The sequence below is a fragment of the Apis florea genome, unplaced genomic scaffold, assembly GCF_048593485.1.
Source record: "Apis florea isolate Af1SG1 unplaced genomic scaffold, ASM4859348v1 contig_3794_pilon, whole genome shotgun sequence".
In the NCBI taxonomy this organism is placed as follows: Eukaryota; Metazoa; Arthropoda; class Insecta; order Hymenoptera; family Apidae; genus Apis; species Apis florea.
The window spans coordinates 1,306,363-1,325,818 of NW_028256857.1; the positions used below are offsets into that span (position 1 = coordinate 1,306,363).

At 19.8% G+C, this 19,456-nt stretch overlaps 1 long non-coding RNA gene across 2 annotated transcripts in view; it reads right to left on the reverse strand.

Moving 5' to 3' along the window:
- Positions 1–14,328, reverse strand: part of LOC147656337 (uncharacterized) — a 163,689-nt gene extending 149,361 nt beyond the window's left edge. For both annotated transcript variants that reach the window (XR_015294607.1, XR_015294608.1), the window contains exons 1-2: positions 14,151–14,328; positions 12,363–12,477 (exon numbers count right to left, since the gene is read on the reverse strand). This is a non-coding gene — a long non-coding RNA (uncharacterized LOC147656337). The remainder of the gene's footprint in view (positions 1–12,362; positions 12,478–14,150) is intronic.
- Between the last annotated feature and the right edge of the window lie 5,128 nt (positions 14,329–19,456).

The following is a 19,456-nucleotide window of genomic DNA, read 5'->3' on the forward strand; positions in this document are numbered from 1 at the left end:
ATAAAATGCACAAATATTATATTGATTACATTAATTGCTTCACAAATAAATGCTACTTTTGCAAATGTAGAAATATAAATCTCACTATTTGACTGTACTAATTATTCACATGTAGCTGCTAATTTATTATTAATTACATACTCTATTATCTACAAAAATATTAAAATATATTATTAAAATTTTTTACGTTAAAATGACTATTTAATATGTAAAGCACATTATAAAAATATGCCTTTTTATATACAGTCAATTTAATTTAATTTTTTTTAACTATAATGCATTTCTCCGAAGAATTCTCTAATGCAATTTTCCAAAGATAAAATTATATATATGCAATCATAAAAATATTAATGTGATTACATCATAATTAAGGCAATAATATAAACAAATAACGATTTCTAATTTATATTCAATATTTCCTTACTTTAATTATAAAAATAAATTATAATAAAAATATTATATATTAAGAATCATGATATCAATACTAGGATACTACAGAATATTAAAAATATAAATTACTTAACAATTTTAATATCATTAATAATTATTAATAATTATAGTATAAAATTGTATAATAAATTATTATGTAAAAACAATTTTTTTTAAATCAATTTTATGATATAATTATATTTACCATAAATATAAAATGGTATAATTATATTTACCATAAACATAAAAATCATGCTGTGCCAATACTTTTATTTAGCACTCTATTTAGTTATATAATTAAATAAAATATTGTAAAACAATTCATGTACAAATACTATATAATATTAAATATTCTAGAATTTGATATAATTTGTTGGAGAAGTTTTTGTTAAATAACAAGTTACATGATACATAATATGAAATTGTTAATATAAATATCTAAAAAATATACTCCTTGTTTTTTCGTTAAGAAATGAATTTTATGCAAGCAATACAATATTATACTATATTATAATTGTATTGTATTATACAATATGACACGTTTCTGCTAACCATTATACTATTTAAAATTAATTTCAACTATGAAATTACGTTTTAGAACAAAAAATTTTTAAAACTATGGTCAATAATAGTTAAAATTCGCCAAGCTTCGCAATTTCTGCTATCCCTAAAACAAAAAGAAGAAAGAAGTCGAAAAGATTATTATATATTTTTTTAGCGCATCTGCATTGAAAAAAAACATATTAATGCATTTTTCATCATCAGCTGACAATAGCAAATTCACAGAATATTTTTCATCACTATTTTTATAAAATTCCGAAAATTCCTTTTGAAAATAAACTATGCAGTAATAGTTAATATTTTTCAAAAATCCGATAAAATAAATACTCAATGATTAGAATAGTTATATCTTGACTTTAAGAGGAAATATTAATCCCGATTTTTAAGATTTTACATCTATATAAACTACAAAAATTACTTACGTCTATAAAAAAAAGAATAAATATAAGAAAGAAAAAAAAAATATTTTCTCATTTTGTTTTACAAACAATTTTTGAACATCATAAAGTTCATAAATGTTTAGAAGATAATAATTAGAAGGTGAAGATGAGTTCGTTCTGAAAAACAAAAAAGAAAAAGAGAAACTAACTAACTAATAGAATATCGTATAATTTTCTTTTGTCATGAAATGTAGTTCCTGTCGAAAAAGTAACATTTTTCACAATTTTTAATATGATTTACGTTTTTGTTAAAATTTAAAGATAATATTTATTATTTATTATTATATATAATATTTGATATAATCTCATTATTTATTACTTATTATTTATATTATTTATTATTCCGATGGCTAAGTAACTTCTTTAATATTCTCAAATTGAAAGTGTTATAATATTAAATTTACTTAAAATATTTGTACATACATTATCAATTATCATATTAAATGATTTAAAGAAAAAACTCTAGATATTTGACAAAATCATCCAGAATTTAATGAATTTAAATAAATATAAATAAAAAATTACATAAGGAGCATGTTAAAAAACTTATATGCTTTAATCAAAGCAAAAAGAAGAAATACAAATTATTAATATATATTTTTTATTGTTTAATGAAAATAATTAATAGAATTATTATATAATTATTATATAAATAAGATTATTAAATTTTATTAAATTCCGCGAAAAAGGTTGAAAATTTTTTAGCCAGAGGTTATATTATTGGAAAATATAGGATTTCCTATCGAAAAAAATTTTCAATTGAAAAAAACAATTTTTTTGGTATAAAAGTCTTAGTATAAAAAATAATAATTTCATATTATTTAAATATTGTAAATTATCTAGATTATATAAAATCTATAAAATCTATTTTATCTAGATAAAATATCTAAATAATATATAAATTATTTATATGTATATATATATTTATATAAAATTTATATGTATATATAAAATATTAATAATCAATAAAAATTTTAAATTCCTTAGATTATAATAATAAATATATAAATTCCCTTAATTAAATTCTCTAGAAATAAAAAATAAACTATTATTTCGAAGATAGAAATGAAAAAAATAACAAAAAAAAAAAAATAGTCGATATGACTGATAGTACTTTGGAAGAAGATTACAAAAGTTTCGAAGATATAAGTAATCAAATAGTCAAATATTTATTTTAGAGTCAATTTTGAACATAATTTTGGATTTCAATAAGATATAGAAATTTAATATCGCCATTGCGATATCTATTTGGCGAAAAAAAAAAAAAGAATAAAAATCTTGAAAATTTACAATATCGAAATGCTATCTGAAAGGATAAAGCACAATATAAATTCAAATTCATGTTATTTTTATAAACTTTTTAATATTTAATAATAGTTACAAATATTAGCAATTGTAGGATTTTAAATTCGCACATGGTTTTACTTTCTTATGTAGCAATTTTCAATTCATCCTGTTATATCAATAATTCCAAAAATATGATCTTATTTTACAACTCGTAATCAACCATGAATCATAATATCATGAATTTGAATATATTTTAAATATTTAATTAATTAATTCACATTTATTTAATTAACAAATTAATTTAAAAAAATTTTTATAATTTTCATAATTTAAATTTATAATTTATTATAAATCAATTATTATTTTATTTTTTTTTTAAATTATGACTGGTAAATTTTCATAATTTAAATTTATAATTTATTCTAAATCAATTATTATTTTATATTTTTTTTTAAATTATGACTGTCAAAATTATTTTAACAGGTCGAATCAAAGATTAATATAATACTTATTGAAACAAACATTAAAAGCTATTTAATATTTATTTCTTTTCTTAAAAATTAGGTTAATCCGCAGTATCGTTGGCTGATTATGCTCCATTAAAGAATCGCGATCCACCGAAATAAAGGAACATGAGGAACAGTTCAAAGAACATAAATATTTTTAAAATTTAAAAATTTAAAAATTTATTAAGTTGTAAATTATTTGGATTAAAGTACCCAAAAATGTTGTGAATTCAATGAACTTCACATGCGAATATTTGCATATGATGGACATATTAAAAGTTTTAATATTAGAATTTTATAATAAATCATTTTTATTATTAGAGCGAGTTGTATCGTGTTTATAATACAAGTATAAATACTTTAATATGTTATATATGACAATGGAAACGCGACGACTTTGCGACGATATCAAAAATTATATCAAAATCATATTATCAAGGAATTTCAAATATTGGCTATATTTACATATTAGTATATAGATAATATTAAATTATTTTACTTATAAAAATAAAAATAGAACGTTCGCGCGATATAACATTAATAATTATGTAAATTAATAATGTTTCGTCAACAATAAAAAAAGATAGTATCATTAATGTTCGCAATATTAGTTTGAAGTGAATTTCAATGATAATAATTAAAATGCTAATTAATCTAAAAAATATTTATTTAGCAAAAAATTTCATTAGTCAGATAATAGTGTATCACATTCTCAAACAAAATATAAAAACTTATATTAAAGGAGAAAATGGATATATCGAATTTTATTTATCATTTAAAAATCCGTTTTTTTCTATCAATATTTTTAATGTAAGGATCATTTATCGTTATTATCAAATATTTTCGATAAATTTGATAGAAAAGCTATATTCTTATTTTTTTTTTATTACAATTTGATAATTTTTCATTTTAAATACGGAATAAATTCGACTTATTAATAAAAATATCTTTACTATAATATAAGGTATATTCTACATACCTTTTTCAACATGTTGCTTTGATTTGTTCACATTCGGTCGACAATACTACTGTAGCAGTTCGATTAGATTACCCAGTCCAATGTATTATTAATAATCTCTAATTAACTAGAATTTCCACATAAGTCCAGAAGTTCCACATAATATCTTTTATATCAAAAATCACTAAAATTAATAAAATGATATTTCATATAGAATATTCATACAAAATGAGGAAATATCTATTGATTAGAGATTCCTGAAATAATTTCAAATGATATTTTTCTTTGCAAAAACTTTCATTATCGTTTTGTTAAATATAATTTTATTTATATTTTATAATTTATAATTTATTCATTGTTTATATATAATTTAACTTAATATAATTTTTATCGATAAAAATATTTCTTATATTCAACACATTTCCTCTTATATATATATATTTTGGATTTATTTGTTCGACAGCACATAGCCATTACGATTTGACTAAATTACACGCTAATTAACTATTTTTATTAACAAGCCGTAATGTTATTGAAAAAAATATTGTAATTGTATCGTAATTTTGAAATTATTTCAGGAATCTAGTTTTCTTAATAAATGTGCCATTTTCTAGTTTACATTTTAAGAAAAAGTTATTTTGAGAAAAGATGCATTATATAACATAATTCACAAAGATCAGCAATTTCATTAATTTCAGAAAATAAAATAAGAGAAGATAAAATAATTAATTGATTTTTATAAAAAAGATTTTTTTATGTGAAATTCTTTCAATTCTTTCAATTAAAGGAAAATATTGTATAAAAATAGAAAATCTAAAAAAAAATTAGAATATAGAAGACATTTTCACAAAATTAATATATAAATTACCTATATTACTTGTTACTATGTTATTTTACATAAAACACAATCATTATTATTATTATTATTATTATTATTATTTTTATTATTATTATTATTATTACAACAACGTTTACATTTTTATATAACAATTATTATTATTAAAATTAAAATTAATAATATATACTAATAAATAATATAATTGTATCATCCAAAATAATTAACATTAAAATATCTAATGAAATAAAAATCTATGAATTAAAAGCGTTATTAACTAAATTTCATACTATTATTTATAAAAAAATTAAAACCATATAAAGCAATTGCTGTAAAAAACTATTTTAAAGGAGAGATTGAGATTTGTTTAACTTTTATCATGCACTTATATCAATTATCCCATAGAGATATATAGAAATATATAGGTTTGAATATAATTAAGAAAATAGTTAAATAATTTGAAAATCTTCAAATTAGATTTTATAATATTAAGATTTTATAAATATAATTATTCAGTAATCGAAGATAATGAAAAATTTGCAAATATTAGAATAAGAAATATAAATGTATAAAATATATATAAAAATATATATATATATTCATATTATGCAAGATAAATCTTTTATAAATTATTTAAATTATTTTATTCAAAATAAAAAAAATATCTTATAATTGTTATTAACAATTGACAAAACAAAGACTTATGAAGCAATCAGACAACTTAGATTTTATTTTCAACGACTTCAGTTCATTTTCAATAGTCTAGCAATATTTTACAAGCGAGTACAGTTCTTTGATATTTTCCAGATTTTAGTAATCGAAATAAAAATATAATAATTTCATAAATCATACTTGCACATCTAGTGTCTTGCGATAGATCACCATGAAAATAATCGCAAGCGTCTTGATTTTCATGCGACGTAATCCCATGAGAATTTCGAAACCGCTCTCCAACACAACTATTTATTTCTTTAAGCGTCTTAGTTTACATTTTTATGAAAAAAAATAATTGGAGGAAAAACTAAGACTCGCGATAATTTGCTGTTAAATTAGAATAAAATGAAATTCAGATCAGATAGAATTCAACAACAGTAAGCAGTTCACATCAGAATTATAACACTTAATATCAGCATTATAATTAATCATCAATTAGCTGCAAACAATTAAAACCATTCGTTCACTTCCAACTTATTAATAGAAACGATTGATAGTCCTACAATCATAGGTTCTTGGTTCTTATATAAATTTAAAACGCTTTATTCTTTTTACAAATTATGTTAATTTTTTTCTAAACTTGCATATACTATAAATCCATACTTTTTTTTAATGATATCATATTTTCTTATTGTTTTTTTTTTTAGCTATTTTATCTATATTTTTATTCTTTTATTTATTATTTTGTTTTTCTTCTACACTACCAACAAGTGAGAGAGATTTAAGATAATTTGAAATTCTTTCGAATTATTTCTCAAAAATATTTAAACTGTTATAGAAGATTAAATAAATTTGAAATTCATTCATCTTCACTTTTTATTTTCTGTTACAAATGTATTTTGTTAATACACATATTCTAAAATTGATTTTATGTTTCAATTTATCAACATTTCACGTTACCATCTTTTCTTATATTAACATTTTCAATTATTTTCGTGCTCTTCTTCGATATTTTACTGAGATACCAAAATTATCAAAATAAAAATTAGTAAAAAAAAAAAAAAAGAAAAAAAAATAGAATTATAGCATTCCATTATAACACTTTCTTAATTTTTGTCTATATGATTTGAATCTCAGATCCTACAAAAACAAAAGCATAAAATCATGACGTTATTATAGAAATAATTTGCAATAGAACTAACTGGTGATTTATAAATTTACTGCAACTATGGTTGAGTTTTTGATTTTTTTATTGCAGTTCGCTGTGACTACCTTACTAATCATTTTTTTTTCATTAGATAATAATAGACTTATATTTATATATAATATTTTATATGGATAAAATATTATTTTAAAAGATGCCTTTAATTCATTATTTATGTAATCAAGTAGATCATAATTTATAATGTTTTTTATATGAAAGTGCAATATTTTTAATAAATATTAATCTCTCCAAATAATTCCGTTTTTATTAATTTATTTGTATTTCAATATTTAATTAGAAATAATTTATATAATCATACCAATGATTATATAAATTAAATAAATGTATATAATTATATGAATAAATATAATTATATAAATTATGTATATAATTATATAAATTAAAAAAAAATAATGGCTAAGTAACTGTACTAACTATTTATAGTTTCATTATAATTATAAATACAAGAAGAATTGACTTTTATGGTATACACATAGTATTTATTATTTTTTTTGAAAATAAATAATAATTCTATTTATACTTTCCTTGGAAGAAAAATTGAAAAATAATCAAAATAAAAAATTATGTATGTATTATTTATGTATTTTAATTTGATTTTACTGTTACTACCAATTTTTACATTATCATTAATATCAAATTCATGAATTATTGATTTCATTTTTTCCCGAAAAATTTTTCTTCTATTATTTTGTCTTAATGAAATTTCTTCGCTAATCTCTTCTTATTCTAGTGAAAAATATGTTCAAAATAGAGGATTTTTATCTATTAATTTATCAGTATGTTATATGTTTGAAGATATTAGTTTCAGAACTAATATATTATATAATAATTTAATAATATATTAACCTATGATTATTGTAATTGTAATTTTAAACAAGATAAAAACATGTTATATATTATATCGAAAAGTAAAAAATATTTTAAATGAACTTTACTCAAATCAATCAATAAAAAAGTCAAAGAGGATTAATTTCATGACCAATTCAATTTCCTAATTTAATGCCATTGAATTCTTTTTCTGAAAAACTTTCAAAAACATTAATAAAAAAATGCTAACTATATCAAAAAATATTAAATTACTAGAATATAGAATAGACTCAAAAATAATACAATGTATGTGTGAATTAACAATTCAAAAATTTGCATTGTCATCAACTCTTTGAACATTTCTTGTAAGATAAAGATTATTTTATAAGTAGTAGGAAAATCAGTGGTTCAATTTTATATAGGAAAGTTTTCTAATTGAATCAAAAAATGTGAAATGATACAAATTTTAAAATTAATAATGCCTAATTAAAAAATTTTAAGAAAAATCATATATTTCTATATTAAATATTCACGATGAAAAACTTTCTGCGAATTCAAAGAAAAAACATTTTAAAAAACTTTATTTAATTTAAAACTTTAATACAAAAATAAAATTATACAAAAAGTGAAGACTGTATATTATATATATATATATATATATATATATATATATATATATATAATGTAGATGAAATCGATTTGAATTGATGATCATTTCCTCGGAAGTTGCTAACTTCAAATAAAGAAAATTCTACATCTGCATATACAATATATATTATATAATGTAATGTTCACATAGAAAGATATTAAGAAAAAACTGAAAATAATAAAAAAGTATTATTAAATTTTATTAGATAATGTTCTATCTTATTGTTTCATAAAATTAAATCTTAATAGATGACAGATTTTACGTATCTTTAATATAATATATCTTTTTCAATAAATATTATCTTATTTAGTCTATAAATCAAAAAGTGATTAAAAAAAATAAAAAAATTATATAAAAATCATAATTTAAACATAGAATCTATAAAAAATTTTATATTAAAAAATATTATAATTTATTAAATGAAACTTAATATATAATTTATTAAATGGAAGTCTTTGACAGAAGAAAATTCACAAAGCGTGACAAAAATTTCTTTCTGACAAAGAAATGAAAGAATACAAAAAAAATTTGAAATATTCATAAAATTACAAGATGTATTCCATGTTATGCAAACAATAAAATTACAAACACCGGAGAGTGGTTTACCAGCGATTAAAACAATCATTTCTAAATTTTGAACTACAAAAAGATTATATATGATATTACCAGAGATAATAATATATTCTCAATGAAAAAGACAAAATAAAAATGAAAAAAGCAGAAAAAGCAGGAATATAAAAGAAGTGGAAGAGATTTCCTAAAGACTAATTATTTTTAAAACAGGAATTAAATAGTTTAAAGTAACATAAAAATAATCAAAATTAATAAAATAATAAATATTATAAATTTGCAACATCATTTTTATATTTTCAATGATTTTGAATAAAAATTAATTGATTTCGATATGTATTATTTATTTTTTAATATTATATTTAGTATTATCATATATATTTAGGATATTCATATTCAAGAGAAATATCTTTGCAGGATTCTAGACATCAAAACAAAAAAGTTCATATATACATATGTCCAATAAAATTTAATTAATAGCATTTGACCTTTAAACATTTTAAGTTTACATTAATTAGTTAGATGATAGTAGCAGAAGTGTGAGAACGCTTAGTTGGATACAATGTACTCAGTATTGTAATATTGCTTTCATAGCCCTCAATAAAAAATAAATACATGATATTCTTTTATATAGAAATGATTATTTTTGAATTTCAATATAATGTAATATACAATGAATGTATTATATAATTTATTAACAAAAATTCATTTCAAATAAATATTACTAAATTCCAGAATATTGACATTATACAAGTCTTTATTTAAATTTATAACTTGCTATGCAAACATTTTATTCAAGTCCATAAATTATATGACATTCAATCTGTGTACTTATCATAATTCATAAAAGCAAATTAAAATATTTTAATATAAGATTTCTGATTAAAAAGATTTCTACATAAAAACTTATTTATTTTCACATGTACAAAAAAATCACTAGATAAATCAATTAAAATTCTACAAATCAATACAACAGATGTAAAACTCTCTATCTTATTTGAATTTAATATTTTTTATTCCGATATGAAATTAAACAAAAAAAATTTGATTATTAATTTAATATTTATATTTTAATCATAATGTTTTATATTCACTAAAAATCTGTACAAGCATTATATTTTTTTCACATTAGTATTGCATATTAGATATTTTTTTTATTCATTATTCACATTAAATTTTTTAAATAAAATTATTTCGATTATTATTTATTATCGTACAATTTAATTTTATATAAAAATTACTTAATTAAAATTTTATTTTAAACATTTAAAACATATATTCGAATATATAATTTTAATTTGATAAATATATAATTTTATTAAATTTCGAACTCGATTTTGCAGTACGATAATATATATATTTATATATGTAATGTTGCTAATAATTAAATACTGATTGTGGATATTAGAAGAAAAAATTAAATATAAAAAAAATTAGTTTATTAATATTTCTATTATGAATTATTTCTATTATACGAAATTAAATTTTATATCTGTATATGTTAAATATGAAAATCTAGATCAACAATCTTTTTCATTGCCAAAACAATGTTGTTTTATTTTGATATGTTCATTATTACTGTATATCAAAAATAAAAATGCAAAAAAAAAAAAATTAATGGATTTATAATATTTAAAGCATATATAAAATATGTACGCATTTTTTATGGTTATATGATATTAATATATAATATTGATTCATATTGTTACTATATAATAATCAAATCAACTATTATTTCTTTCTGAATAAAAATAAAAAACATTAAGTAAAAATGAAATAAAAATTTTATTCATTAAAGAACTTCATTGATTTGTTTATGTTTAATAATCTGAAATTGAATCAAATATCATTAATATTTCAAATTTTCTTACACATGTAAAAATAATTTAAAAAAAACAAGCAATTTTATATATTATATATATTAAAAATACATTTAGTCTTAATTTGAAATCTTATGCGAGTATATTTTGATTTGCTTTTATGAATTTCGATAAGTAAATTAAGTAAATATAAATAAAATATAAAAATTTACATAATTACAAACATTGCAGCATTACATCATATTTACTTACATTGTATACTGAAATTCAGAAATAATCATTTATGTATAAAAGAATAACAATGTATTTACTTTTGTTAAGAGAACACAAATAATATTGCAATACAGTACTATGCACTCAGCTGAGTTTTCATTCTATTTCCTTCTATCTAATGCAAACTTAAACTATTTATAAATTAATTAAGCAATATACATATATGTATATATATGAATTTTTTTCATTTTGAATCTAGAATTCATTTTTCAAAATATTTCATATTTTTTATAAATATCCTATATATACCTGAATTTTTTCTGTGAACTTCTTGTCATTGCAATCTTAATTTCTATTTAGATTATTTCTATTTAAAAAGCAAATAAAAAATTTAAATTAAAAATAATTTAGAAAAGAAAATGGAACAAGAACATCAAGAAAATTTAATTATCTATTTTCCATACAAGAATGAAATTTTTAATAATTTTCTTGCTAATTTATCATCAACAGAATAAATTATTTCTATTTAAAAAGCAAATAAAAAATTACATAATCACAAAAAAATATCATCTATTTACAACTCTCAAGAATTTGGACTAGAAATATTTATATTAAGAAAAAAATAAAAGCATTTGAAATATTTTTTTTTTAAGTATTCAAATCTTTTCTTATTCTACTTATTTTAAAAGAAATAATACTAGGACTTCATGAATTTCTATATGCATGATTATTTTTTCCTATATAATGTTTTATATATCAAGAAGTAAAATTTATGAGAAATATTGGAATACACAAATAAAATTCAAATAAACTTCTATGATTTTATAATAGGCAGTGTAAAAAAAACTACTAAAAAAAACTATCATTAATAATTTCGATATTATTTTATACCATAAAAAATTTTATACCAATTATTTTATTTTATTTATTTTATACCAATAAAAAATTTCATAAATAACAGTAATAATAAATCTAAATAATAAAATTAAATATAAAATTTTCTTATATCGCTTGATCAGATATTACCAATATTATTCAAATTTTGAATATTATTTGAAAAAAAATATAATAAATACTTTTTTAATGAAAAAAAAATTATATCTAATTATATTTTATTCTTTTAACATTGAATACATTAATTATTGTTATTTGTATAGAACGAATAAATTGAATTTATTCATCGTTCAAAATGAATAATGCAAAATTGAGATATAAAAAAATTAATATAAAAATTCTAACAAAAAAAATGATAAATAATGATAAATGATACATATTTAGAATAAAAAAATAAACGATAAAATACAGTCTAAATTAGAAAATAATTCATCATAATATAAAATTAAATATAAAATATAAGTATTAAATATAAAATTAAGTATAAAGTAAATAGATAAAGTCAGTTACTCACAGAAAATTCAAAGCGAGTTTTGAAATGTATCACTGAGTCATCTTCTTCTAAGTATTCTTTCTATATATTCACAATATCCTTCCTTAGCGTTGAATTAACTCAATATTGAATCACACTATAATATATATTATATAACATTATACTGATTACAAATAAAATATTATTAAAAAATAATATAATATCGAATTAACATATTTATTATTTATTTTAGTGTAGGATTATTAACATTTATAATCTAATAGAAGATTTTAAAATTTTTCTTTTGTATTATTACACTTTAATACTAAACACTTCTATTGAATATTTAAATTTTGATTTTGAATTGTAATTTTGAAAATTTAAATTTATGTATATTATTGTGTTCTATGCGATTTGTCTAAAAATTTTATTCTCTCTGTGCAAGAATTTTCAATAATTTGGATTCATTATTGCTCAATATTATTTTTTGGAATATGAACCATTCTATGAAATAAATAAATATATCAAATTAGCATATTTTGTTAAAAATTACTAAATAATTTGTATCATTTTTGCAACTTCCTATACATATTTATATATAAATATATATTTTAAAGTAAATGTAATATAAATATATATTATAAGTTGTTACTATATCAAAATACAATATCATATAATTTATTAGAAGTTCTTGTTGAGAAATTAATTCTAATCTAATCTAAAACCAAGAAATAAAAAAAATATAGGAAAAAGATTTTCTTAAAATCATAGTATAATATAAAGTCAATTAAAAATTTTTCTTTACTTCTTATTATAGAAAGAACTTGAAATCAAAAGCTATTTATAATTCTTAGTTTTTTTTATTTATTTTGTCAAATAAAAAGTAATTTATAAATAACGAAATGAAAAAAAAATTATTTTTGAAAATATTTAAATGATTTTTACATATATAAAAAATTAATTGTTAACTATAATTAAAATATTAGTTTTATTATTAATTATATAAATAAAAATTTGTAATAAATATTAGTTTATATATATATATATATATATATATATATATATATATATATAATATATATATACATTATTTGATATTAATGAAAATTGATCAATGATAAACTTTGGTTGTTTATAGAATTATAAATCTAGCTTATTTTTATTTTAATGGTTTACTACCAGAAATCAAAAAACTCATTGCTAAAAAAATGAAATTGAATTTTTTAATTAAGATCATTTTTAATTATTTTTTATAAAAACAAAATGAATGAAAAAATTTTTCAGAAATGTATAATAAAATATATCAATAATATTACAATAGATACAATAATATTTTAAATATTTGCTATATATTATTTTGCTATATATTATTTTTCAGAAATAATTCATTTATTTTATAGTTATATATTAATCAATACATTTATTGTTTATAACATATATATTTATCAAACATAAAATGCAAGTCAATTTAATTCTCAATAAATATACTTCATCACTCATGAAGCAGCTACTATTCCATTAACAAAAAATTCTATTAAAACTAGATTAATTATCAATATTCACAGCGACAGAAATGATTTTCAAAGTATGATAAAAATGCTTATGAAAAAATGGTGATTAAAACAAAACTATGTTTTTAATTCATTTTGTAATATGTATTGAAATCAATTACTATTTATTATGTTTAAGTACATTATTTCGAATATTTTTTTATTTTAAAAAAGCTATTGATTGAGCTTCTTTAAAGAGGCATTTCGAAAATATCTTAACCTCAATATTCATGGTTAGTTGCAATTAAATATAACATAGAACAACGTTCAATAATTTTACGTTTGTCCTGTTTGCTTTTTTAACTATACTTCCTTGGATTTTTTATTATCATTGTAATTTCAATATATGCAATTTTAATTATTTAAATATTTCAATTATTTTATTTCAGCAATATACTAGCAATATACAAAATAAACTATCAGTTCATCTTTCTTGATCATTACATTTATATAAATACATTCGGAAGACTTCGGCTTAATCCGAATTTGATGTCATTTATAATGCGCGTAAATTCAAAACAGATAATTTTAATATCAATAAATTATTATAAAATATAAATTTATATTATTTCATAAACTATATTCCATAAATTATTCTGTAATTTATATTATATATTAAAGAAAAGATTTATAAAAATATTAATACAAATATTATACATATATATATATATATATATATATATATATATATGTATAATATTTTTATTAATCCGATGTATATATTATTATTTCTGTAAAAAAAAACGAATTAAAAAATAATTATAAAAAATAATAAGTTGTAAATTCAAAACTCTTATTCACATCATTGTAAAATATATCGTAACTTTGTATACATTTTTTAAATTATAATTTATATTTAAAAAATAAATAAATAAATCACTTGATTATTAAATAAATTTAAAAACTGTTTATTATATTTAATTTCTTTTTTTAAATTCATTATTATTTAAATTTATTTCTATTATTTATATATTATTTAAATTTAAAAAATAATTATTATCTTTTAAATTTATTATTATTTAAATTTATTTCTATTATTTATATATTATTTAAATTTAAAAAATAATTATTATTTTTTATATTATGTTTCTGCTGTATTTTTGATGTTGGAATATTAAGCCATACAGTGCAGATTTTATTATGGCTTTAAGTAAATTAAATTTTTACTGCTAATCTGTAATTAATATAGGAACAAAATTTGAATAGTTTCTAATCTGTCTTTTACAAGATCTGCTAAGATTTTATTATAATAAATCATGTATCAAATTTATTGTTTTTCTGATTATAAATTTAGATGTTAGAATTTTATATTTTTCATATTTTCATTATTAATGTTTAATAATATCCCTAATAATAAACTAGAAAATTCACATCAAATTGAAAACAAAAATTTAATAATAGAATTATATCTATATCGTCTTTTGGTTTTGATTTTGCTACAGTCTGTTATTTAAATTGGATAAATTAATATCAGAAATAATGCAGATTAGTTATGAATATCTATATTTATAATATAATTTGATAATAAAAAATGCAACAAAAACATGCTATATCAGCCATAAATCTTAAATTTTAAAATTATGAAATGATGTTTAAATTATCATTATTGTTATAGTATAGGTTTAAGTAAAAGAAGCAATAAATAATATTTATATTATTATTTTATTATATTTTATTATATTATATTATATTATTTATTATATTATATTATATTTATTATATTTATATTATATAATACGTTTGTTTTATTTTTTTATTAATAAATATTTATTATTTTATACATAATTATAATATAAAACATTTTCTTTATGAAGGAAAAAATATTTATATATTTTTGATATTATTATAATATTACAAAAATTATAAAATTCTTTATAATTTCATATATTATATTATGCCGCACAATATAATATTTTATATATATATATATATAGTTTGATAATAGAAATGTAACAAATGTAACAAAAATATATCATTCTTAATATATATCTTTTTAAAATTTTTTAAATTGAAAAAGTAATATTTTTAAATTTAAAAGAAATTGTTGAATTAAATATTAATGTATAATTGTAATTGTAGTTGTAAGTGTAATTGTAAATATAAAAACATAATAATATTTTTTTTTAATATTAAACATTAAATTTTAAATATTAATTTAATAATTAAAATAGTAAGTTTAAAAATGTAATATATATTATATAATTTTGTATAATTTCTTATTATTTACGTTAAATTATTACAAATGAATTTTTATTTAAAAACTATTTACATTTAGTTTTTTAAAAATAATATTAATAAAAGTTTGATTTAAGCTTAATTTAAAACATCTTATTCATTGAAATAAAAATTAAAATTAATACAATTAATTGAATTAATTCAATTAATTATTCAAGTTTTTTGTTTATTTTTTATAATTATATTTGTCAATTATAAATTTATATATATAATTATATTATATAATTATACGTACATACACATATATACTAAAATAACTTTTTTATAATTTTTAATTAATTTTAGAAATTCTGAAATTATTTATTTTTAACAAACTTATATTTATAAAATATTATTCCATTTTTGATCAAATTTCAAATAAATAATCATTTTAAAATATTCATAATAATTTATTCGCTCATTATGTCCACTTATATTCAGATAATAATGAACGATTCACTAAAAATTTTTTTTCAATTTTATAATCTATTAATAAGAAAATTAAATTTGAAAAATTTCGAAAAGAAGAATAATGCACTATGATTTTGAGTAGATGAAGATTTATATATTTTATTAGTATGAGCAAGAGCTATAGGCTAAAAAATAAATTTTTCTTTTTTTTTATAATGACTTTCATTAGTAATATTTAAAACATTTCAAGTGAATTTTATAAGGAATCAATATATATCATTAATCATCAAATGCATTGTATTTATAATATATATTGAAGAAATATCAATATCATAAAAATTATTCATCCGAAAAACTCTTTTTAATCGGATTTTATTATTTTGCAAGTAAATATAAAAATATCTGATATTATTATATAATATTATATAATATATGTACTATATAATACCTGACACTATTACATAAGATACGATAATTATTTGTATTCGATAATATATCATTAAATCGTATCAATTAGTTAAAAATAATCGTACCAAAAAGCATAAATATACAAAAAAAATAAATAAATAATTGATGCTATCTTATTAATTATAAATCAATTTTCATCAATTTTTTAAAAAATTCCACTATTTGCTTTTCAATTGTTAATGAAATTTACTGGTTATTTTATCTTTGCTTTTTTAATTGCCTTCCATAGTGATTAATATCTCTCAATGCAGACAAATTAGAGATAAAATTTATATACAATTTTAAATAGAATTTCTAAATCTATTAAATTTTTTGCATAAATTTCTTTTAGGTTTTTGCTTGTTTTTAATAGCTTCTTTTTATACGAAGTTTTTTGTTTTTGCCAATTGAGTTTCCTTTTATTTTTTATTTCTATATTACGTAGTTAGAATATATATTAATAGAATGTTTAAAGTTTTGTTTAAAATATTTGAAATAATTTTTGAGATAACATTATAAATAATTTCATTGTTATTTCAGTAAGTTTATTTATTATATGTTTATAAAGATTTCAGAATTTTTAATAGGTAAAGTAAATAGGTAGAGTAACTTTTAATTTCACAAGTATTCAAAGTGATTATACCGTAAGTTTGTAGTCATGTTTCGCAATGTACGGGTCTTACTTTAACTAGTCGGACTTCGAGGATGGCTTCTATAAAAAACTTCTATAAAAAATCCCTAACTCCAAATTATGACGCGTGAAGAGGACACTTTCCAATCGACGACATCAAGGATGAGTCGGTGGGTGCATCTGACACGAGCAGCCAATCCGGAGGCACTTAGTGTTCCCCCGCCTGCGGAGTAGTAGCTTTATTTAATTAAGGTGGCTCTGGTTGGATATTTGGGCTGATCTATTCATAAGAACGATTATGAAATCTAATATCAAATCTATAAACCAAGTAGAGAATGACAAAAGAAGGAAGGAAGTATCGGAGGAAATGGAACTGGAAAAAACTACTTATTTCTGCATAGCGTATCAACCAGCAGCAATCTTCCGATGATTCTATTGAAACAAACGTCCGGGACGCAACCAGCGCTTCGATGAGACAGCAACTGCTCTTTCGAGATTAGTGATGTAGAAGAAGAGAATGACATATCATTCGATAACGATGTTCATAAAATTGTTGGAATGGAAAAAGAAAAGTTGTCCCCCAACGATTGAGAGCTATATCGATCTTGCAAACGTGAAGAGATAGCTAATAGAGGCTAATAGGAAAATTGAAATTTGCAGCGAACTAATTGTGGATTGCAATGAAGATCCTCTCTAGTGCTTTCAGAGGATATACGTCGGGAGTATAGGCGAAAGCCTATTCCTAACATAAATGCATTGATTAGAAACCATCATGGAAGTGGAAATGGTGTTTAAATACTTACAGGAAGAAACTAATATGAAAAGAAACTAAGAATAGCTGTTTGACATCTACGTCTTCTGGACCAGTGGTGGAGTTGGAGAATGCTAATGCGGAACTAAATATTCAAATAGGAGACCTTCACCAAAAACTCGAGTTTCTGTTTGAAAAACGCAGCGAGAAGAGGAAGTACGGTTATCACCGTCTTTTCGTCACGTACCACCATCGCTTGGAAATAAGAACAGTTTGCTTATGATGATCATATAATAATAAGAAGCAAGCTTATTGACAACAAAACTCCTTGAAATCAAGAGAAAGTTGGATTGTTTATGAAAACCGCCTCTTCATAAAACAAGGGTATAAAAGGAGAGAGCGATGAATTCATCCGCAAATCTGTCCGAAATACTTATGCGGCAATTTTGAGGGACTTCAACAGGAATCAAAGACCAACCTGACAAGAACACATAGTTGTCGGAAAAAACACAGAACGAGGCGCTGCAGAGGCAAAGAAGCCCGCTCCTGTCTTAAATAGTGACAAAAATCCTACAAAACCGAGGAAAGTACAACCCAAAAAGAATGGAACAGTGTCATTAGAGAAGAAAGCACAAGGAAAACCGAAAAATAGATAAAAAGAGAAAATATGCTCGGAGAGAACACTGCGAACAATTGCAATGTCACTAATGGAGGAATTAGGCGCAAACATTAGCTACATCTAAGCCCTATCCCTTGCTAAAAATATAATTTTTTTTTTTTTTTTTTTTTTTACATGGATAAAATCCTCATAGGATATTCCCATCTGGAGAGCCGGAGTAGTATCGAGCATTTACCAGCTAACATTTCTACGGTGGCCCTCTTTGGAGTTGCAAGGAGCGCTTCCGAGAATTCTAGCGAACACTTCCAGTGCTTCCCGCGCATTGTCTATTTCGCTTAGACACGCTTAAGTAACTGGGAGAAGGAGGCGACGTTGGGATGATACTGACGCCACTACCTACTCGGAATGCCATTTAGCCGATACAGGCTACCCGCGCCTCTCGCTGACACGTCTGTGAACCATCGCGTGACTTCTAGTAGACACTGCTTTCGCGGGCCGAGCGATAACTTAATC